The sequence below is a fragment of the Pogona vitticeps genome, chromosome 2 (assembly GCF_051106095.1).
Source record: "Pogona vitticeps strain Pit_001003342236 chromosome 2, PviZW2.1, whole genome shotgun sequence".
Classification (NCBI taxonomy): domain Eukaryota; kingdom Metazoa; phylum Chordata; class Lepidosauria; order Squamata; family Agamidae; genus Pogona; species Pogona vitticeps.
The window spans coordinates 154,544,514-154,567,878 of NC_135784.1; the positions used below are offsets into that span (position 1 = coordinate 154,544,514).

At 43.2% G+C, this 23,365-nt stretch overlaps 1 pseudogene; it reads right to left on the reverse strand.

The window, feature by feature from the left end:
• Positions 1–15,859: 15,859 nt before the first annotated feature.
• Positions 15,860–16,014, reverse strand: LOC140705150 (U1 spliceosomal RNA; annotated as a pseudogene).
• Between the last annotated feature and the right edge of the window lie 7,351 nt (positions 16,015–23,365).

Below are 23,365 nucleotides of genomic sequence, written 5' to 3' on the forward strand. Positions count from 1 at the left end.
AGAGTTAAATGAGACAATAAGCAGTAGAACAGTCCAGTCCAAAACACAAAGAAAGGAAGCAACGTCTGATAGGGGAAACAGAAACAACAACAACAACAAAAAATAGAAATATGGATAAAACCCCAAGGAGGAAGAGACACCCAAGATATTCCTATAGATTTCCATGTGAAAATTGGTGTCGAATATTCAGTCATTTGAATATTTACATCATCAAATTTTCAAATTAAAATCTTATCCCATCTCCCATTCCTTCTTAACTCCGTATTTCACAATTGCCTTTTTAATAAAAAGTTTGGGTCATTACTAATTACTGTTGAATTTTTGCAGAAAGAAACTGAAAAGGAAGGAAAACCACTAAAAAGAAGTAGAGAAAAGAAAGAGAGGAGATGACAAAATGGAAAGAGGACAGTTGCTAAGTGACATGCTGTTTGGTCTGCTACAACGTTCATGAACACGGCTCTTTATTCCAGGTATAATTCATTTCCAAATATATATATTTTAAAAAACTATGAAATTTGCCCTCATTTTCTAAAATAACAAATTAAAATATACTGTAGTTCCAAATAAAACCTTATTATTATCATTTATTTATTTATTTATTTATTTATTTATTTATTTATTTATTTATTTATTTATTTATTTATTTATTTATTTAATTTATATCCCGCCTATCTAGTCCCTCAGGACCACTCTAGGCGGGTTACAACAGACATATAACAATACAATTAAAACAATTTTAAATAAGGGGAAAAACATTAAACAAGATGGGGCAAAAGCTAGGAGAGAAGAAAAAGGGAAAATGAATGAATGAATGAATGAATGAATGAATGAATGAATGAATGAATGATACTTGGAAAATCAGGAATTAGCTGTGGGGAAGGCCTGCCGAAACATCAGTGTTTTTAATTGATTTTTGAAAATACCCAGCGAGGGAGCTGCGCGAATGTCAGGGGGAAGGTTATTCCAGAGACGAGGAGCCACCGCCGAGAAGGCCCGATTTCTTGTCTTTTCTTTCCGGGCCTCCCTCGGCGTTAGGCTCCTCAGCCTCACCTCCTGACTTGCGCGCGTGACACGGGTAGAACTTGGTGGAAGTTTATTTATTTATTTATTTATTTATTTATTTATTTATTTATTTATTTATTTATTTATTTATACCCCGCCTATCTAGTCATTTGGACCACTTTAGGTGGCTTACAGCATAAAGGATAACAAGTTCAAGAAAAATTTATAACAATTAATTAATTAAATGATTCTACAAGATGGGAAAATACAACATAAATCAAATAAAGAGAAAAAGAATAAAAAAGGAAAGAGGACAGGAATTAACTGGAAGGGAAGGCCTGCCTCTACATCCACGTTTTTAGTTGGTTCTTTAAAGTATCTAGCGAGGGTGCAGCGCGAATCTCTGGAGGTAGGTTATTCCAGAGGCGAGGAGCCACCGCTGAGAAGGCCCGGTTTCTTGTTCTTTCCTTCCGGGCCTCCCTCGGCGTCAGGCTCCTCAGCCTCACCTCCTGGGTCGTGCGGGTGACACGGGTAGAACTAGTTGGGAGTAAGTGTTCCGCCAAGTATCTATCATTCATTCATTCATTCATTCATTCATTCATTCATTCATTCATTCATTCATTTATTTTATTTTATTTTATTTTATTTTATTTTATTTATATCCCGCCTATCTGGTCGGTTAAGACCACTCTAGGCGGCTTACAGCAAAAAAACACAGAGAAATATATATATATAAACAGTTTCTACATAGTAAAACACATTTCACAAGATGGGAGCAGACAATGGGAAAAGGAAGGAAAGAAAGCATCAGGAATTGACTGGAAGGAAGGCCTGCCGAAACATGTTTTTAATGGATTTTTAAAGATACCCAGCGAGGGAGTCACGTGAATCTCTGGAGGTAGGTTGTTCCAGAGGCGAGGAGCCACCGCCGGGAAGGCCCGATTTCTTTATTTTATTATTATTATTATTATTATTATTATTATTATTATTATTATTATTATTATTATTATTATTATTATTATTATTATTATTATTATTATTATTATTATTATTATTATTATTATTATTATTATTATTATCTCGATTTACCAAAGGAAAAGAAAGGTTACTTACCTGTAACGATGGTTCTTCAAGTGGTCATTCTGTGAATTCACACAAAGGGTTAATACCAGCGCCAGCGTTGGGCCTCTCGGAACGTTTTCTAGCTGCAAGAGAAAAGTAACAATGTTTAGGACTACCCCTACTGCGCACGCCCAGCCTAACCGTCCCTCAGTTCCATTTGTCCGCCATAGGCCCTCGAGTCATAGAGATGCCAGTGACAGACAGACAGAGGGGAGGCCGGGCGGGATTGTGTGAATTCACAGAATGACCACTTGAAGAACCATCGTTACAGGTAAGTAACCTTTCTTTCTTCATCGTGGTCTTCTGTGAATGCACACAAAGGGTGATTAGCACGCTTACTAACCGGATGGTGGGCTGTCACTGAAGAGCCGATGCTAGCACTGCCCTCCCGAATTTGGTCTCCTCTTTTGCCCTCACGTCCAATCTGTAGTGGGTTATGAAGGTAGAGGCATTGGACCAGGTAGCGGACCGGCAGATGTCGGGCAGGTCGACGCCACGGAGTAAGGCAGTGGATGAGGCAACAGCCCGGTGGAATGGGCTTTAAGTCCCTGTGGAGGATCTCTGTGGTTGAGCTCGTAGGCAAGGGCGATGGTAGATACGAGCCACCGAGAGAGCGTGGACGGCGAGGCCGGGCAGCCCTTCTTTGGGCCAAAGTAGCAAAGAAAGAGTCTGTTGGCCAGGCGAAAGTCCTTGGTCCTGGACACGTAAAAAGCTAAGGACCGTCGGACATCAAGCATGTGGAGCATGCGTTCAACGTCAGTCGTCGGAGACGGAAACAAAGTTGGGAGAATAAGTGGCTGATTGACGTGGAAGTCGGAGACCACCTTGGGAAGAAAAGATACGTCCAGGTAAAGCATAACCTTGTCTTTAAAGAATTGAAGAAAAGGTTGGTCATGACGGAGAGCTGCCAGCTCGCTAGCTCGACGAGCAGAGGTGATAGCCACTAGGAATAGCGTTTTCAAAGAAAGCATCTTGAGGTCACAGGTAGCCATGGGTTCAAATGGGGGTCTGGCTAGGGCATGCAGAACCAAGTGGAGGGACCACTGAGGGAGTGGAGGACGAACGGGAGGTCGGAGGTTAGAGAGACCCCTCAAAAACATCCTGACGGTAGGATGGGAGAAAAAGCGAGAAGAGGGAGAAGCTCTGGGCTGGAAGAAGACAACCGCGGCAAGGTACACCTTGATAGTAGAGATAGACAGGTGGAAATCGAACAGGTAACGAAGATACTGCAGAAGCGTAGAAAGGGACACAGGGGAGGAGGCGAGATCCCTCTGCTGGGTAAATTTCAGAAAGCTTTTCCACTTGTAGGCATACAAGCGAGACGTGGAGGGCTTGATGGCGTTGGTCAAGACCTCCTGAATTTCTGGACGATCCTCCACGCCGTCAGATGGAGCGTGTCGAGGTCGGGGTGAAGGACTTTGCCTGCTTCCTGGGTCAGCAGGTCCGGCCACATCGGAAGGGTTATTGAGTCCACGGCCATGCTGACTAGTGTGGGGAACCACACTTGGCGAGGCCAAAAGGGTGCAATGAAGATGGCCGGAGTCGTTGAACGTCGGAGTTTGATCAAGGATCTCTGTATCAACGGGATCGGTGGAAAAATGTACAAGAGACCCTGGTTCCATGGGATCATGAATGCGTCGCCGAGCGAGTGGCGACCGAGACCTGCCCGGGACGCATACCGGGAGCATTTCGCGTTGTGAGGGGATGCGAACACGTCCAGCACTGGGGTCCCCCATTGGCGGCAAAGGTCCTGGAAGACCAGAGGGTTCAACTCCCACTCGTGTGTCTGATGTTGAAGCCTGCTCAGAGTGTCCGCAACTGTGTTGTCCTCTGTGGCTACATGGATGGCCACTGGGTAGATATGATGACGGTAACACCATTCCCAAAGGAGGATGGAGAGATACAGGAGTGAATGAGAGCGGGTTCCTCCCTGCTTGTTGACATAGTGCATTGTGGTAGTGTTGTCCGTCACCAGCTGAACTCCGCGGCCGCGCAGCAGAGGAAGGAAGGACCTGAAGGCCTTGATAACCGCCAGCAGTTCCAGGTGATTGATGTGGAACATGGCTTCCTGTGGTGTCCAGAGGGCGTGAATGGTGTGACGCCCGCAGTGCGCCCCCCAGCCGGACGGACTGGCGTCCGTTGTGACTTGAACGGTGAGACGGAGTGGACGAAAGGGCCGGCCAACCGTGAGATGGGGTGTGTACATCCACCACTGGAGCTGTCTGGTGAGCTCCGGGGTGACACGAAGGCGCTTCCTTTGACTGTCCATCATAGGGTCGAAAAGGGTGAGGAACCATGATTGGAGCGACCGGAGTTTGAGGCGAGCGTGAGCTAGCGCCGGCGTTGTAGAAGACATCAGGCCGAGGAGGTGTTGGGCGTGATGGGCTGTCACCCGAGCACCGGGAAGAAATTTCCTGATGGCTCGTTGAATCTTGTGCATTCTTTCTGGGGGAAGAAAGACTCGACCCTTTACAGCGTCCAAACAGACCCCTATGTATTGAACTGTTTTGGAGGGAATGAGGTGAGACTTCTGTTTGTTGACAGTGAGACCGAGATTGGAGAGAAGATACAGGATGAACTTTGTGTCTTTCAGGGATTGCCTTCGCGAGGTGGAGACTACGAGCCAATCGTCCAGGTAAGGGTAAACGTGAATGCCCCTGAGACGAAGGTAAGCCGCCACTGGAGCCATGACCTTGGTGAAGGTCCGGGGAGCTGTGGACAGACCGAATGGCAAGGCCTGGAATTCGTAGACCGTGTCCTGAAAGATGAACCGAAGGAACTTGCGGTGGTCGGGGTGAATAGTGACGTGAAAGTATGCGTCCTTTAGATCTATAAGGACGAACCAGTTGTCCTTTTTCAGCAAGTGCATGATGGACTCTAAGGTGAGCATCCGAAAACGTCTGGGTCGCAGGTAAGTGTTTAGGAGTCTTAGATCGAGGATGGGCCTTATGCCTCCTCCGCTTTTTGAGACAGCGAAGTAGCGGGAGTAAAACCCGCATTGTATGTCGCGGAGTGGTACTGTAGAGATGGCATCTTTTTCTAAGAGAGATGATATTTCTTCCTCTAGCGAGGAGTCGAAGGGAGAATAAGTTATGAGACCTAGCGGAGGAGATCTTATAAACTCCAGCTGGTAACCGTGCTGAATAATTTTTAGAGCCCAAGTGTCGTTTGTGATGATAGACCAGTTGTGAAGAAACGGTTGAAGACGGGTGGTAGGTGGTGAATGGGTGAAAACGGGGGGCCGAAAGTCAAAGATACTGTTTTTGTTTTCTGCCAGGTGGCTTAAAGGGTTGGCGACGATGGGGTGGACGAGGCCGGTATCCCTGATAGCCCTGGACAGAAGAAGAGGACTGGCCAGAGCGCTGCTGAGGTAGGTGTTTGTAAGGACGGTACTGTTGAGAAGATTGATACTGTCCATAAGATTTACGCCATTGGGGGCGTCTCTGTCTAGATTGAGTCTGAACAGAATAGGACTTGGCAGTCCTCTTAGCCTTGTGAAGGTCCTCCAAATGGGAGTCGGTCTTTTCGTTGAACAACCCGGTAGCGTCGAAGGCGAGACTCTCGACCTTTGACTTGACGTCCTCCATTATGTCCGCAGAACGGAGCCAAGCGTGGCGCCGGATAGAGATGGCAGACATGAGAACTCTGGCAGAGATCCCTGCTGCATGTCTGATGGAAAGACGCTCATACTTGGATACCGTCTGAGCTTCCTCATAGGAGTTAAGGAAAGCTTGTCGGGTGTCTTCAGGTATCATTTTCAACCCCGGCAAAAGCTTGAGCCATAATTGTTTGTGATAAGCTCCCAGAACAGTCTGATAATTTATGACTCGAAGTAGCAAGGTGACAAGGGAGTAGATTTTCCTGCCGATGAGTTCCAGCTTTTTACCCTCCTTGTCCACTGGAGTAACATGGGCCTTGGCCGAAGGCCTTGAACAGCTTGTTTCAACAATGAGTGAGTTCGGAATGGGATGCTTGAGCAGAAAATGAGTGTCAGTCCCATGAATCTTGTAGAAGTGCTCTGTGCGACGAGGGACATTAGGTGTAGTCGCAGGCTGAGCCCAGAACTCCTTGATGGCCTCCATAACCACAGGCACAAAGGCTATACTGGGGGGAGCGGTACTGTCCTTCTTGATGTCCCCAAAGAACAAGTCCTCTCCCGGAGGCGAAGGGAGATTCAAGTCCAGTTTGAGCGTCTTGGCAAGTCTGGACATCATCTGAGAGTAAGAAGAAAAATCCTCAGATGGGGAAGGGGCGTGAGGATCACCAGTATCGGAAAGCACCAGATCACCCGGAGGCAAATCATGCGGTGGCAAGGGTGGGGGTTGCTCCTGATCGGAGTCAGAAGACTGCTCCGTGGACACCTCATCTGGATCAGAGGAGAAGACGTCCCTCTTCTTCTTTGGAGGGGGTTTCTCGATGCCGACCTGCGCTGCCGGGGGTCGAACTGGGACCACGGTCGGCGCCGAGGTGGAAGGAACCGGTTGCGGTGGAGGGGCAACCGGTATCGCAGGAGGCTGGTCTCTGGCTCGAATAGCCCGGCGTCGGCGTCGAGGCCGGGTCGACTCTGAAGAAGAAGACACATATATGTACCGGATCTTTTTGCGGTACCGGTCTCGAGATGCGGATGTCGAAGATGAAGAAGGAGACCTCGAACGGTCGCGTCGACGTCGATGGCGCTTACGACGCTTAGGGCGGTCGGAATCCGCCGAACAGGAAGAAGAGGATCGACGTCGATGCTTGCTACGACGTCGATGAGAACGGCGCTTCTTCTTAGAGCGTTTACGCTTAGAGGATTTCGAGTCCGAACGATCGCCAGAGTCGGACTGAGTGGAAGCTCGATGCCTCTTCTTCGACCGTTTCCGTCGAGGAGACTTCGACCTCGAGCGGCCGGAGGAAGGGGACCGGCTCGGGGAGTGATGCTTCTCCGTGCGAGAACGTTTGCCTCGAGGAGATTTCGACCTCGAACGCACAGGTGATCGAGGTATCTTCTCTCGAGGGGATCTCGAGTCCGAGTGTACGGACGAGATCGACACGGGAGGCGACCCCTGGCCCGCAGGAAAAGGGCTATGTGGGGCAGAAGCGAGACCAGTAGTGACTGCGACTAACTGGCTCGGCGTCGGGGAAGACCTTCCCGAAGGTGGTAGCACTTCAGTACGTCGAACAGGAGGAGGAGCGGGTGCCTCGGACGAGGCCTCGAAGCGCCTCGACAACTCCTCAAGAATCGGTGATGGGATGGAACCCGAGCTCGGAGAGAGTCGAATGGATGTCATTTTAAGCTGGGCGGCCGCCTTAGCTTTGGACGATTTCGACGGCTTAGCTTTCGGAGCCGGAGGCTCGGGGTTCGAAGCAGGAGCGGCCGATTTCGACGACGCGGATTTTTTCGACATTTTGGAAACTTTAGAGACGACCGACTGAACAGGAGCTGCTCGGGAAGTGGAAGCCATTTCCCCCTCCGAGGGCGCCGTGGAAGACAACGTTGACTCCCACAGATGAAGTTTGAGGCGCTGTTGGCGAGCCTTGAGAGCGGCCTTAGTGAAGGCTTTGCAGTGTGGGCAAGTTTTGGGATTGTGCGACTCCCCCAAGCAATACAGGCAAGTATCGTGGCCGTCCTGATGGGGAATTTTGCGGTCGCACACCACACACCTGCTGAACGGCCCGGAAGGGGACATAGGGCAGTAAGGAAACCGAAACGACAAGGCCAAGGATAAGGCAGAGCAGTCCGAAATCAGTCCGAGTAAAAGCCAGAAAAATACACCGAGTCGTCAAGTTGAAGGGAAAAAGCGCTAGGGTAGTCCGTGAGCGAAGCTAGGTCAAAAGCCAAAAATCAGATATATCGCAGTAACGCAGCTAAGACGAGAGGCTCCAAACCGCTAGGCGGAAAAATGGAACTGAGGGACGGTTAGGCTGGGCGTGCGCAGTAGGGGTAGTCCTAAACATTGTTACTTTTCTCTTGCAGCTAGAAAACGTTCCGAGAGGCCCAACGCTGGCGCTGGTATTAACCCTTTGTGTGCATTCACAGAAGACCACGATGAAGAATGACAATTTATCAAGTAAAGAATTGGTGGCAATTCTTTTATAGGGGCAGTGCGGAATGAAATTGCCTGATGCTCAGGTTGTGACCTTGCATTAATATATATGAATAAAATATGGGCAGTGGTGCTGATGGAGAAACCGACTAATTGAATCAGATTCGTTCGAGGGGAGTTTTAAAAAGATAACTTTATGGAGATATGGCAACCCCTGTTGAAATCCGATAATGGAGTCAAAAAAGAAAGTAAACCAAGTGGATAATGGGTTGGACTGCTGGTTATTCTAAGAGGCATTAGCTAGATATAAAAATTTAATAATGAGCCAAGGAATGGACTATGCGAAAAGTTAAAAGATAAAGAGATAATGTAAACAGTGTCTATATATATATGAAGGTATAAGAGTTTATGAGTAAGATATTTACTATTATTATAATTCAATACGTGTTGTATATGTTTTAAGATTTTTTTAAATTGTTATTTTGTAAAGAGAGGGCTGTTCGTGGGTTCACAGTTTGGTTTTCAGGGCTTCAGAGTGTATCTCAATTCAGTTTGAAGTGATGTGTGCCCCAATCTAATTTGATTTGTATCTTGGATTTCCCAGCTTGACTGGGAAACATCCGAAGTCCATGAATAGGACAAAACAAAAACGGTGATAACTTTTAAATGTTCACGCTGATGACCATGAAATAGTGAAACATGATAGACTGTAATGAGTGGAGAAAACCTGCTCAAGTTCAAGACAACTAGCTTCAAATAGTTCTGTACTTTTGTTGTTGTTTAGTCATTAAGTTGTGTCCAACTCTTCGTGACCCCATGGACCAGCGCACACCAGGCCCTCCTGTCTTCAACTGCCTCCTGGAATTTGGTCAAATTCATATTGGTAGCTTCAATGATACTGTCCAACCATCTCATCCTCTGTTGTCCCCTTCTCCTCCTGCCTTCACACTTTGCTAACATCAGGGTCTTTTCCAGGGAGTCTTCTCTTCTCATGAGATGGCCAAAGTATTGGAGCCTCAGCTTCAGGATCTCTCCTTCCAGTGAGCACTCAGGGTTGATTTCCTTCAAAATGGATAGGTTTGTTCTCTTTGCAGTCCAGGGGACTCTCAAGAGTCTCCTCCAGCATCACAATTCAAAAGCATCAATTCTTCGGCGGTCAGCCTTCACTTCCATACATCGCTACTGGAAAAGCCATAGCTTTGACTATTCGGACTTTTGTTGGCAAGGTGATGTCTCTGCGTTTTAAGATGCTGTCTAGGTTTGTCATTGCTTTCCTCCCAAGAAGCAGGCATCTTTTAATTTTGTGGCTGCTGTCACCACCTGCAGTGATCATGGAGCTCAAGAAAGTAAAATCTGTCACTGCCTCCATATCTTCCCCTTCTATTTGCCAGGAGCTGTGATTGGACCAGTGGCTGTGATCTTAGTTTTTTTTTTATGTTGAGTTTCAGACTAGTTGTGCACTAGGCACCTTTAAATATTGCTTTCCTACAAATATAAGTAATAGTTTGCAGCAATTTGTGTCTCAACCAGTTCAATTTATGCTCTGGATCTCAACTAATTTGCAAATTCACTTTGCTTTGCCTGAGAACCAAATGCGGCCATTATTCTTCAAACCCCATAAAATCTGGTTGGGTCAGCTTGAATTTGGGGATTTGTCTGCATCTAGTGCCCAGTCCTTATATGGACTATTTTTTATTAGCTGATAATAGTAGGATATCTTGAATCTACAAAAGGGCTAGCTCTAGATTTCCAGTCATGAAAGTTTTCACATTTGGCCATTAGCATGGCCCTTGCAAACCATTCTTTCCCTTTAGAAAGACCGCCTCTTTCCAATTTCCCTTTCCCTCTAGCATTGGCATTCAACAAAATGCCTTAAACTGAGACCTGTGGTTGGCCTCCTGAGGGTTGACTCCTCTTATGTCATGTTGGATGAGTAGCATTGCCAGATTTGAAAATTATAGGTGAAAACAAAATAAATTTTAAAAAAGTTTTTAAAAAAAGACAAAAACTTGATGGCACCTTAAAGTGAAGTCTGTCTTTTTTAAATTTAATTTAATTTTTTTGTTTTGTTTCCACCTATAATGCTTGCATGGATTAACATGGCCACCCATTTTACAACTACAGAATTGAGAAGGCTCTGTGCACAATGCATTCACTCAGCTCTGCATTGACCATCACACTTTTTTCATCCCTCTTTGCCCCATCAAGTTATACCCACTTTTGGATAAGCATGTAGATATTTAAATTCCAGGCAGCTAAGAGAAAGGAAAAGTACCTTGGCAAAATAATTCAATCTATTTGTCCTTCTCCATAGTCTCGGCTGGCATGCCTGTGTTTCACATGCGAATTTCACTGTTTATTTCACCCAGGTGTTTGTTTGGAAACCTGTCTACTTTTCTTTTATATTTATGTTTTTTGTCCTTCCTTCCTTCCTTCCTTCCTTCCTTCCTTCCTTCCTTCCTAAGCCAGGATGACATTTTTCATGTTCAGAGATCTATTTTAAGCTGTTTTGAAGATTTTCTTTAGTTGGACTATTTAAATTTAATCCACAACATCGCTTGTGTCCTACTTCTGCAGCGTGTGACTCAGCAATTCTGTCTTTTAAGGGAGAATCTATAATACAGTAGGACATGAAGAGAGTGGCAAGGGAAGTATTGATGGAGTCTTTTTGAGACCGGAATTGACTGCAGTAACGGAAAGAATGGTCATTTTTGTACCATGTCCTGATTCTCTGTGTGGTTTTCTACTTTATTTCAGATAGGAAACTTAGATATGAAATACAAATTCTTCTAGAATTAAAAAAAAGTATTTGTTATCCTGGAAATACCTCATATTTCACACAGAAGGAATTCACCAGGCTTCTCATTAAAGACAGTGTGGAAATTATTCGTGCTCAGTGTTATACACATGTCATTGAGTTTCACTGAGTTGTTATCTTAGGCTAAAATATTGCTGACTTAAGATGCTTGGCAGTGAGTGCAATTCTGGCTTATCTATCTGCATGTCTACTCTGAAGTTAGCTCCATTAGATTCAGTGGAACTTATTGTTAGTTTAAATATGTGGGATTAGAGTGTCAGTGCGATTTAAACAACCACATACATTGCAGGATTGCACCACTAATCAATCACCCTCATTTACACAGGCTGGCAACAAAAAGAAATCAAACGTGAGAGGCATTCAATATAGTAAATGAACCAGGAAGAAAAGAATTCTTGGAAGTACCAGAATTTATTCAAGTCTTATATATTTCAGAATCCAGTTATCCTTGCTTATTCCTTAAGAATCACTGCAGTCTTTTATGTTATCTACATTTGGTAAAGATATGTGATTCTTCTAGACTGTTGTTTATCAGGGTATGAAAGGTAAAATCTGAGTTGTTTTCCAGCTCTTTTCTATCACTACTGATACATTTTATAGTGGTTGGTTGGCTAGTGGGTTTGTGCTGTTCTCTCAGGGTGGCAGTTGTGGAAAGGGTGTGTGAATGTGCCCACTTTCTGAGTGGGACTGTTTATTGATAGTTCAAATTTCTTTGCTTTCGGGTATAGGCTTTCAGGTATAGCGTCAACCACAACTTTTTGCTTTAAACTGAGGGTTTCTGTCTTTGTGGAACTATTATTGTAATGTGGGGAAAGGTAAAAGGTAATGTTTAGTCCAGTCATGCCCGATTCTAGGGCGCAGTGCTCATCCCCATCTCCAAGACGTAGAACCAGCATTTGTCCAAAGACAGTTTCCATGGTCTTGTGGCCAGCACGACTAGTCACAGAACACTGTTACCTTCCCACCGAGGTGGTACCTATTTATCTATTTGCATTTTTACATGCTTTCGAACTGCTAGGTTGGCAGGAGCTGGGACAAGTGACAGGAGCTCACTCTGTCGTGTGGATTCGATCTTACGACTGCTGGTCTTCTGACCTTGCAGCACAGAGGTTTCAGGGGTTAACCCATAGTGCCACCATGTCCCTACTGTGGGGAAAGCACATGAGAAATTTCATTAGCCTTTTGGAAATTCTTCCCCCTTCCCTTGGAATTAGCTCCAAATTTCAAGAACTTAAGCTGGAAGCATAAATAGCTTCAAAATTCAGATATCTGTATGAAGTTTGCTGTAGAGTCTTCAGTAGAGGTCTTGCTATATGTCTCACAATGGAGAAAGGCTAAGTTGGGTATATGAGACTTGTTCTTTTCCACAGCATGACTCCAAGCCCCTCTTGAATGTAATGCTTAAATGGGATATTTGGGGGAATGTTTATTCCTTACAGTGAACTGCTTTTCCTCTCCAGTATGTTCACAGATAGACATGCCCCATTAACCAGACTTGCAAAGTAAATTCATGTTTCCCTTCCAATGACTTGCTTTAATCATACAAAGGTAACAATCTTAAGAGGGAGAGATGGTGTTATCCATACAGGCTCTTCATGCAGTTGAGAACACAAATAAAATAGGTTTCTGAATTGTTTTTAATTGTTTTAGCTTACAATGTTTAATGGAACCCTCCTGGAGTAGACTTTGTCTAAAACGGTGGAATAGAAATCTAATAAATAAAAATACATAAATTTCTGGCCCACACACAGAGCCTACTTATAGCAGCTTCCCCTCTGTCAGACTGTTGCCACCTTATGTTGAAAGTGACATCAGAGGGGGTGGGGTCAGCTCTCTCCCCTCATCACAGGAGACTGCCACATGCTTTCAGAATGAGGCTGACATAAATCTGCCTTGAGTTCACACTGTTTGAGAATAACCATATACAACATTGTATGAAAATAATAAATTTGTAACAGTACAAACTGAGAAACTGCCCAACAGCAAATTAGAGATGGGGGCTTCATATTCATACACACATACAAAGTCCACCGCCACAGGTGGCTGGCCTGATTTCCTCTCACCCCCAGGCCCTGCTGGACCACTTAATGCCTGGTACGTGTGGCTGGCATCATCTTCTGTGCCCCAATCGTGGCAGTAGCTTGGCTGCCACAGCCCCACCTCCCTGCTCATCCAGCCATTCCAGCAAGGGGGCAAGAGGACAAGTTTCCCTGCTCAGCTGCAGAGTGGCAGGTAAGCAGGGCTGCAGCAGCTGAGGTACTGCTGTGATTGGGGCACAGAAGATGATGCTGGCCACGCGCACTCTGCACCATGTGCCAGATGGTAAGTGCTCCGTCATGGCCTGGGGATGGGGGGGGGGGGGAATCAGGCTAGCCACCTGTGCCAGCAGGCTGTGTATTTGTATAAGAATATGAAGCCCTCATCTTTACAGCAAATTATATTGCTGCCATGAAGATGGAGTCTAGGTGAACTCTCTAGAATGCAAAAAGGGCCCCATCATAATAATGAAGTAGCTGTCAGTTGTCCGTGTTCAATGCAAAAGCTGGATTTGTTACAGCAGAGCAGCTACTGCAGTCCTGTATAAGATTTGGCAGAACACATGTGGATATTGTGTTTTGTGAAATGGGCTCTTCATCTTTCATGAGATAAATGTGGCTAGTGAGGTAGTCTGGGACCTGGGGTTATGGCTGGGTTATAATAATGTTGGCTCCAACATATTCTCTGTTTTTTCCTCTACGAGCTTGGCATGACATGTAACCTATCCAGAAACTCCCCACCAAAATGTGGCTATGATTTATTTAGCTCAGATCAAAGACACACAGCTGTAAAGAATCTAATTAAAGTTTGATGATGCAACAGCCAGGCTACATCTATTATTTAATTTTTGAGGCTGTGATCTTATTCAGAATTAATTTTCAGAATTCACTTGACATGGTTAGCTCTCCTTTTCCCTCTGTATCTTGTGTGCTTTTCAGTCATGTTTTCATATAAAGAACTGGAATGGCAGTCCTTCACAAGAGATCTTCTGCCTGAGTGCATGGTGGTTACAGATTGTCTGTCTGCTTCGATTTTAAAAAGAGTGTCATAGAAGTGTGTGTGTGTGTGTGTGTGTGTGTGTGTGTGTGTGTGTGAGTGAAACACAAGACAGACAGACAGAGAAATGGATATGTATGGATGCTCATATTTGGCCTCATGAATATTTATTAACATATGGCTGAAATCCTGTTGTGCAGTTACACAAAATACATAACTTTTAGTGGTGAATCGACATAAGTTAAGAAATCTCTGTAGGTATTATCAATTGCGTATTGAGTCAAGAAACTCAGTATGCAATAGATAATGCCTATACGTAGAGACTTTTTAGCTCAAGGCAACTTGGGGCTAAATGTTACACATTTTGTGTAAGTACACAACAAGATTTGGGCCTATGAATCTTAAATCATAATGACATAGCAAGACCCCTTGCAGATCAGACCAGGGGTACATCTTGTTTAGCATTCTCTCACCAATGCTTCCAGTTGCTCTGAAGATATCCCTAAGGCCATGGATGACAACAGCGTTTCTGTAATTGAACACAGGATACTGTCCATCTAGCTCCATGTTTTGAATTCTCTGACTGTCATTGACTCCCCAGAGTCTTGTCTTGGACCTCTTGGGAGATCTCTGGTGTTTTCTGATGGTCCCCCATTTGAATTTCCAGACCAACATACCTTCTAATTTTCAGCTCTGCCTCTCTTCTAAAGGGGCTGAAAAGAATCGCTGCATAGTAGAGGAGGAGAGCTGCATGAAAGGAGGCAGAGTTGCATGTACAGGTGCACTCCTTAGAGGGAACCTTGTAGCAGACTCAACCCCGCTTGCATTCCAAAACCAACAAAAAACAGTGTGTTGTGGTAGTACCTATTAGACAGTAGGCAAATAAAGCAGTACAGGAGCAACATTCACTTGCAAATGCAGCCCTTTGAATTCAGAAAGATTACCTTAGCACAATTGCTTGTCTGAAAAGGAATTTTGTCTAATCTTCTTTGTAAGAAAACAAGACAGCTTGTGTTATTAGACAAATACGCTGGAAAAACATGCTGGAAACAGGAAAGGTTATAAAAATTAGAGGCTTCAGGAGCCATGGCTGCCCCTTTCATCTGTAGAGAACAAAAGCAAGATGTCTCCTCCTTAAAGGGAGAAGCTAAAAGAGTGGGAAGAAAGGAAGTGACGTCAGCAACCCTAAGAACAAAAACCTATGGTGAAGGAAGGACAGTCCATGAAACCTGAGGAAGTCCTCTTTTTCTCTCTTTCTTCTTCCCCATGTAAAGACCTGCAACTTCCTGAGTGTTAGCTGAGTTGCACCCAGTCACTTCCAACAGAGTCAACTGGAATGCAGAAGAATTCACCATTGGTGCTTGTAGGGTCTACTTAGCCACCATATTGGTGGCTGAAGAAGTAAACATAAAATAAATTAATATACACCACTGATGCAGCCTTATCTTACCTATCTATTTAGCAACTACATTCATTAAGGTGCTGTTAATAACATCAAGAATACTGGGCAAACAGTCTTACTAACAGCTATCTCTTGATTTAGAATATGTATTTTTTGCTCCATAAGACACATCTCCCCCCAAATAGTGGGGGAGAAAGTATGTGCATCTTATGGAACAAATACAGTAAAAAAGGGGTTCAACCACCACCACCCAGAAGCCCCCCACTGCCATGCTGGGAGGCCTCTGAACTAGCACCAGAGACTGCTTGCTGTTTGGTCCTCACCATTCTGCACTGCTGGCTTTCTAGGATCTGTTTCCTAGAGCCCATCTGGAAAACCAGAAATGCCAACAGGCCTCTGGCAGCAGGCAGTGTAAACAACCAAGAACCAAAGGGGAAAGAATGATTCTAGAAAAACCAAGGGAAACCACAAACATAGTCCCCCACTTAGGCAGTTGATTTTCCTACATTTGAGGAAATCACAAGATGAGGCTCATCCAAAGTGCAATAGATGAGTCTTACTCTTGGAAAACCACTTTGATGATCATAGTATCTCCCCTGCCAGGTATGAGTTGGAATGGCCTCTGAACCTCCTGCCACTTTCTGTGACCTGTCCCTCAATATGCATGGTGACCCCCTGGCTGCACCTCCTGATCAGAACAGGGCTGCACAGCCCCAGTCCCAAAAGAGGCCAAGAGACCGACTCAGTGTTTTGGGGTGCCCCACAGGACCCCCATCAGGGGCTGGATGTTCCTCCCACAATCCTCCAGTGCACGGATATTAGCATACCTAATATGTGGGGAAGGCAGGGAAAGTGGGGAAATTCAAACTTTCAGTTAGTGAAGAGGCTGCTTGTCTGCTTCCTTGCTAGTCCAAGCAGTTAGAGAGCTGGGAAAGAGACCTAGGACTGCCTGGTATTGTCATTTTAAAATGTAAAATTTACTTTAAAAGCTCTCTAAAAATTAGGTGTGTCTTAAGGTCAGGTGCATCTTATGGAGCAAAAAAATACGGTAATTAAGGGAATGTTTGTTTGTTATTATTGAGCTAATCAGGGTTCTGTTAAATGTTTTCTTTATATCCCTCATATCAGAGAGTATGCACTTGTAGGGAAATTAGTTTAAAGGCAATAAATATGGGTGACACTGTTGTTTTTTTTACATCCTTCAGGAGTGTTGATGTTGAAGACTAGCTTGGATAGGCATATTTGTCAACCTTTAATGAAGAACACAAAACTGATTGGCAACAAAGTAGCTTGTTGGCTGATTAAGAGCTCATTCACATGGCACAGGCTGCCATTTAATGGTGAAATGCTTCTCTCCCCCCCCCCTCTCTTTCTCTCTCAATTGCTGTCCATCTGACAGAATAAGCAGTCCTAGAAGACATATGGAAAACCACCTTCTGCTCACATTAAAATTAGGTCACAAGTTGCAATAATCGTCACTGAATGGACCAAAACATCCATCAACAATAAACACAATCAATTCTTTTCAAGAGTTCTACGATGGCTGGCAACAGTGCATATAAATTATTGCTTAATGACTTGGCAGTTTTGGGGTGGGCACAGAGGAAAGTAAATCAGTGCATTACTTTGACAAAAGAGCCTAGAGATGTGAATGGCTTTGTACATTGGTCTGCTTCATATTGGTAAAGGAATCAGCCAGGAAATACATGAGAATCAATGGAGTAATTCTCCTGATATTAGGAAAACCTGCTAATATCATGGGGTTGCAAACAGTAAAGGACCCTCAGGACCAAATCTGCAGGCCAGATAACATTACATGTGAGGACGTTTCCCACCAAAGTCTACCACCCTCCTCTGAACTTGTCTAGCCCTTCTCCCATCATCCATTTTGTCCCTTATCTGGATACTAAGTGGACTTAACAGGTTCATTTTACCACTTGCATTTCTCACTGGGAATGTGAGCAGGGTAGCATAATGGAATCCTGCTGTTAGTTTCAATCAGTGGTCAGTAAGAATGGTAAGATCCCACCACCTCTACCATGTTCATGTCTGCCATTAGAAATGGTATTCCATTGTTATCTTTAAGCTGTGGGGCTTCAGGGAGGGAGAGGGAGTTTGGGAGACAGATGGGCACCTACTGGCTCACCAGTAGCCAGTCTCCTTTCCTATAAGAATGGGGCTTGAGTTAGAGGTTGGATTATTCCTTCTGTCCCCACCCTGGCCAGAGGGGATATGTGATATTCCACAGCCAACTAACTCAGGAGATATGGTAGCATATGAGCGCTCTCTCTCTCTCTCTCTCTCTCTCTGTATATGTGTGTGTGTGTGTGTGTGTGAGAGAGAGAGAGAAAGATGGTTTGGTGAGGGGAAAGGAGAGGGAGGGAGAAAGATTCTGACAGTATAATAAGAATACTCTGGGTATGGAATGATCCTGTGAAATAAGGGGGCTAGGATTTCTCGGCTGCCATTGCCATGTCACTTTTAATACATGTATATGTAAAGCACACTGTCAATTTAATTGGAGGACTTCTGCTTCACCATTCCATTTTGTGATAAAAATCCAAGACTGTTTCTTCAGGCATGCACTAAAAACAGTGAAACATATATAGAATGAGAGCCAGTATGCAGTGGATAAAGCAATGAGCTAGGACTCAGGAGACCTAGATTCAAATCCGCTCTTGACTTCGGACACTCACGGGGTGAAGTGGCACTGGTAAAACCATTCCTAGAATATCTCACATTACATCTGGAAAACTCAATAGGGTCTTCATAAGTAAGGCGAGTCTTAGGGCGTGTCCAGATTAGCTGTTTTGGGTGTGGAATGGGTTGGGCTACAAAGGGTCTGCTAAGGACGGGGGGGAGGAGCATGTGCTATTTGACATACTCATCCCATCCGAACAACAAATGGTCCCTTGTAGTCCAATCAGTTGTTAATTAAGTGCTTCCCCTGATCACCTGCAGAGGGTCAGGGGAAATGAATTTTTTTTTTTTTACGTTGCTCCTCTCTCCCTCTGTTGGTACCATTCCATTTTCTCCCTTTCCCTCTCCCTGCTTCCCTTTCCTCATTCTGCAATCAGGCTGTTGGAAGCTGAGACTGCTGGAATCTGCTTTCTCTGGGCTAAGCAAGTTAAACAGTGAGTGTGCCAAGAAGACTGCGTGGGTCTGAAAGGTGTGTGGCAGTTCTCAAAGGGGAAGGATGGATTGTTCTAAGTAGAAATACTGGTAGATAAGGTCTCTTTTTTTCAATCATAACTAGAGATGGCATAGGTGGCCATACCAATTACCTCCTACCCCCAGAACCTACTGGTCCACTTACAGTGCCGTGCATGGTGCACATGGCCACTGCCATCATTAATTCGCCAATCGTGGCAGTAGCTCGGCTGCTGCAGCCCCATCTCCCTGCTTGCCTGGCCACTCTGCAGCTGAGCAGGGAGACTCATCCTCCCAACCCCTTGCCACACTTTTCTATTTTCCTTTTCTGAGCCTAAGCTTGTTGGCAAAAAAAGAGGGGGGGGGAAATAGAGGGAAAGGGTGCAAAATGCAGTACTTCAAAGACTGACAGTTTTATTTCAGAATGAGCTTTTTTTGGTACAAACCCCACTTCATTATAGATAGCTCATGCTAAAATAAAACTGTTAGTCTTTAAAGTCTACAGTACTTTTTTTTAATTTTTAAAAAACTTTTCCTCCTTTTCTTTTGCCAGCATGCTGAGGTAGGGTAACACAGTGGCTTCTTTGGAAATCCAGCACTTCTCACCTCAGGATGGTTCCTCCTCCCTCAGTCTCCAAAGAAGGCTAGTGCTGCCCACAGGCCTCTGAGATTGCAGTTGTTCTCTATACTAGCCATTCTCAACCTCAGCCGTAAATACAATATGAAAGAAATTGTATGTCCCATAATGAACCTTATAAGGTGGTGTGTGAAGAACTGTGTCCAGTCTCCTTTCAAATGTGCCAAGCCCCCCTAGGGAGCCATATGGCTCCTGTTCAAATTGGTTGCTCCATACAAGGATCTAATTGAAGCACTATAATTGCATAACTCTGAAGTGGTAAAACTCTCTCTGCCAATGGATGCTTCCATGATTCAGCTTCTCTAAAAGGCATCCTGCTGCACCTTCTGAATCACTGCAAGATGGAGTTGTTAGTGTCAACCCTGGATGAAAAAGAGGAGAAATGGGCATTGTTTTTTTGAGCCAATTGGAATTTCTGGGGCAGAACAAGAAGGATAAAGAATGACTATGGTGTACATTAAGGTGGAGCTTTTGTTCCATCCTTTTCATGAAGTGTGAAAACATGGAGCATTTCCTGTAATTTAAGGTGTTGGGGGTTGCTCTCCTTTAAGAAGTATGACTAAACTGAGACTGTCGAAACAGATGAATAAAGTGCACATCTGTCGCGAACCCTGTGTCCCTTGTTTATTATTCCCTCACAAAGGCCCACAGGTGCATTCCCTTCATGCTGCCACCAGTGGGTTATCTGAATCCACAGTACCATTAATGTATGACTGGACACTTGTCTTGTGAACAAATCAAACGTATTTATTGAAGTGAATCAGTATTTCAAACAGTATTAGAAATCTTTCAGGTAATCAAAGTTCATTGGCCTTAGCTTATCAGTTCCCTCATTACTTTTTTCCCTCTTCGTTTACAGTTTCATAAACACATTACCAACCTAATTTTTTCTAGTCAGTTCTTTTTTTCATCTCATCATTTCCCTAACTGGTCCCTAACTCATCCTTATCTGAATGCTCCTCCTTCAGCCAAGTCTCATATCTCAATTGACTCCACCTCTCCAGCTCTCTCATAGGCTCATGCAAATTAGCTCTTGCGCATGAGTGGAGGAGTGATAGGGCCAATCGCCAGAACATCTTACAAAAATATAAAACCAAGAGACATGGAAAGGAGAAAGAGCTTGTTACGCCTCAAGAGATTAGAACATTTGCTATGGCACAAGATTTTTTAGGGCATGTATTATAGCTTTTAATGGCATAAGTATTAGATTTAGATTACTACATGAGGTGTGGACTGTAATCCAGAACAGTTTGTGCCTAATAAACATGCTAGCCTTCAAAGAGCCAAAAGACTCATTCCTGTTTTCATAGTCATGGTCATCGGTATAACAACAGCAGAATGCCAGAAGGTTTCTACTTTTAAGTCCTGCCACACCAGCTCTGCTGCACACAATAGGACAGATATTTCTGATACCTAATTCTCCTTACTTTAAAATAATAAGATATATCTTCATTGCAATATTCCATACCATTGATGTCAAGGTGCAAACATTTTGTGTGTATAGAGAGTGTAAAAATAATCAAGGGGCATATGGAAGAATTCGCCCTGGACATGAAAGAGTTTTGAAAAACTGAAGCTTGAATAATGGTTTACTATAGTTATTTCAAACATGTAGCCATCTCTCTTGCCAAGTGAGTTTGTCTCAACAAAACAACCTTGACACTTGTATGTGTTTAAGTTAGAGTAAACATGAAGTGTTGTTTGTAAGTGATATGGTGTACCCTTTCAGTGATTATAATATTTTGAGTTCACAAAAGTCTAGCATTTCAGGATTTTAGGGTGACAATATCCTAGCGCATCAAATGCGTAATGATACAAAACATTATTATTGTAAGCTCTGTATAATGTTACTCAAAACAATAACAGCGGCAGCCTGCCAGATTTCAGTTTACAGATTTCTGGAGTTACAAAGGCTGCAGAAACAAGTGGATTTCCTATTGAACATTTTATTTAGTTTTCTTTCCTTTCCAAGCCTCAGGATCTCTAAGTCCTGCAGAAAGTATTGTGTATAGCACATAAAGGGATGATAAAAGCAGACAGGGTCAGAAGCAAATGATGCCAAGAAAGCATCATTAGAAGAGAGAAAACTGCTGGGTGGGGGAGGTTAACAGATTTGTCATATATGCTGATGTGATTCCATAATTGCTTTTGCTCTAGTCTAGTTTTTTAATTGCATAGTCTAAAATATTATGTAGATGTGACTTATCTGAGGATTATTCTTCCAACTTTAAATTGCCTTTGTAATAATTTTTATTACAGAAATACAGCTTTACTATTACATTCTTACGCATAATATATTTTTTTGTTAGGGCATTTTAAAGTTCTAAAGTTTTGCATAGGTCTTCAGTATATTGTTTCCACATTCTCTTTAGTTTACTCTTGTCAGATAGTGTGCTTTCTGGATGGACTTTCAGCATTCCTAATCTAGGCTTAAATTTCTCTTGGATTTCTTGGATCTTATAGATATTTTTCCTTTTTTTTTTGTTCTGCTATTCTATTTCTTTGAATGGGTTATCACAATAGTTCTCTCTATCTTTATGTGACAGTCACTGATAAACTGCATTCAGAGCTCTGACCTTAGTTCTGTCATCTTTTATCATTGTGTTTTGTTTGTTTACAATTTACAATTTTAGGTGATTCTTCCATCATCCAAATAGGTTTTTCTTTTTACTACAGGAATTTTTTTTTTTTTGCATTCTTCCCTAATAATATTTCTGTTTTCAATCCACAGTTCTTCTGATTCATGGTCAGTCAAATTTAGTAATGCAAATCTGTTCCTCATGTGGACTTTAATTAATTACCAATGTTGTTTAAATTATATTTTGGTGTTTCTTTTAGTGTTTCTTTTCAGTTTTACTCTAATGTTGGATTTTAAAAACTCATGATCATTACCACAATCTGCTTCTGGTCTTGTTTTAGCAGAGAGAATACACCTTCTCCAGCTTCCAATTACATAACCTATTTTATTTCTATATTGACCACTGGTGATATCCACATTGCAGATGTCTGTTCAGTTGCTTGTAGTAATCCTACGAAACCTGCTCATGTGATGGGCACCTGAGTCAGCAAAGCTCAGATATCCTTGCCCCACCTGCTCTGTATCCAACCTTTACAAGTTGGTGGAGAAAATTCTAGAAGAAGTAGCTACTTCTGTTACTTTGAGCATGGCTCTGCCACACCTTCAAGAACTTTACTGCCATCCTCTTCCATGAGAATGTTGAGGTTTGAACAGATGGGGACCAGAAGATTATAAGAAGCCTTGCTATGTGCACCCACTTGCATTTCCATTCCTAGCTTCACATGAATCGTTAAGAAATCTTGTCTGAATCTTTAAGAAAAAAGATTTTGAAAAGTGAACAGTTGAAAATAAATTGTATGTTAGCAAAAAGAGTGGTCTGTTCCACACAATCAATTCAATGTACTAGCCACCTAGACTGGTCTTAATTGACTAGATAGGCGGGATATTAATTAAATAAATAATAAATTAAGATTAGGACCTGTCATATGCTGCAGCCTAGCATGTATGTGGCTTGCTTCTGATGTCAATTGTAGAGGTTTGTTTGTTTGTTTGTTTGTTTGTTTGTTTGCTTGTTTATTTATTTATTTATTTATTTATTTATTTATTTATTTATTTATTTATTTATTTATTTATTTATTTATTTATTTATATCCCATCTATTTGGTCAATTACGACCACTCTAGGCGGCTGAGTTGATGAGTTTTGATTCAATAGTAGACGTTGTCTAGAGGGGCGGGGTAAAAATTAATTAATTAATTAATTAATTAATTAATTAATTAATTAATTAATTAATTAATTAATTAATTCAATCAATCAATCAATCAATCAATCAATCAATCAATCAATCAATCAATAAAGCAAGTCCTTCCAAAACCATAGTTGTTGTACAGTTGTCTTTGCCAAAACTCATAAAAAAACTGAAATCAGTTATCCTTCCCAAATTTAAACATCAACATACCAGAAAATATTTGGGGGAAAATTACGGAAAACTCAACCATAGAAATTGGTATCAGCAAAATTTAAAGAAGTTATGTTAGAAGTAGTTCAGAGGGGGCACTTCTGTCCTACTGAACAACATAAAATTAATAGAGAGATACCAGAATTGCGTTGGAGAAAGTGTGGCCATGAAGGAAGGTTAGAACATGTGGTTAGACTG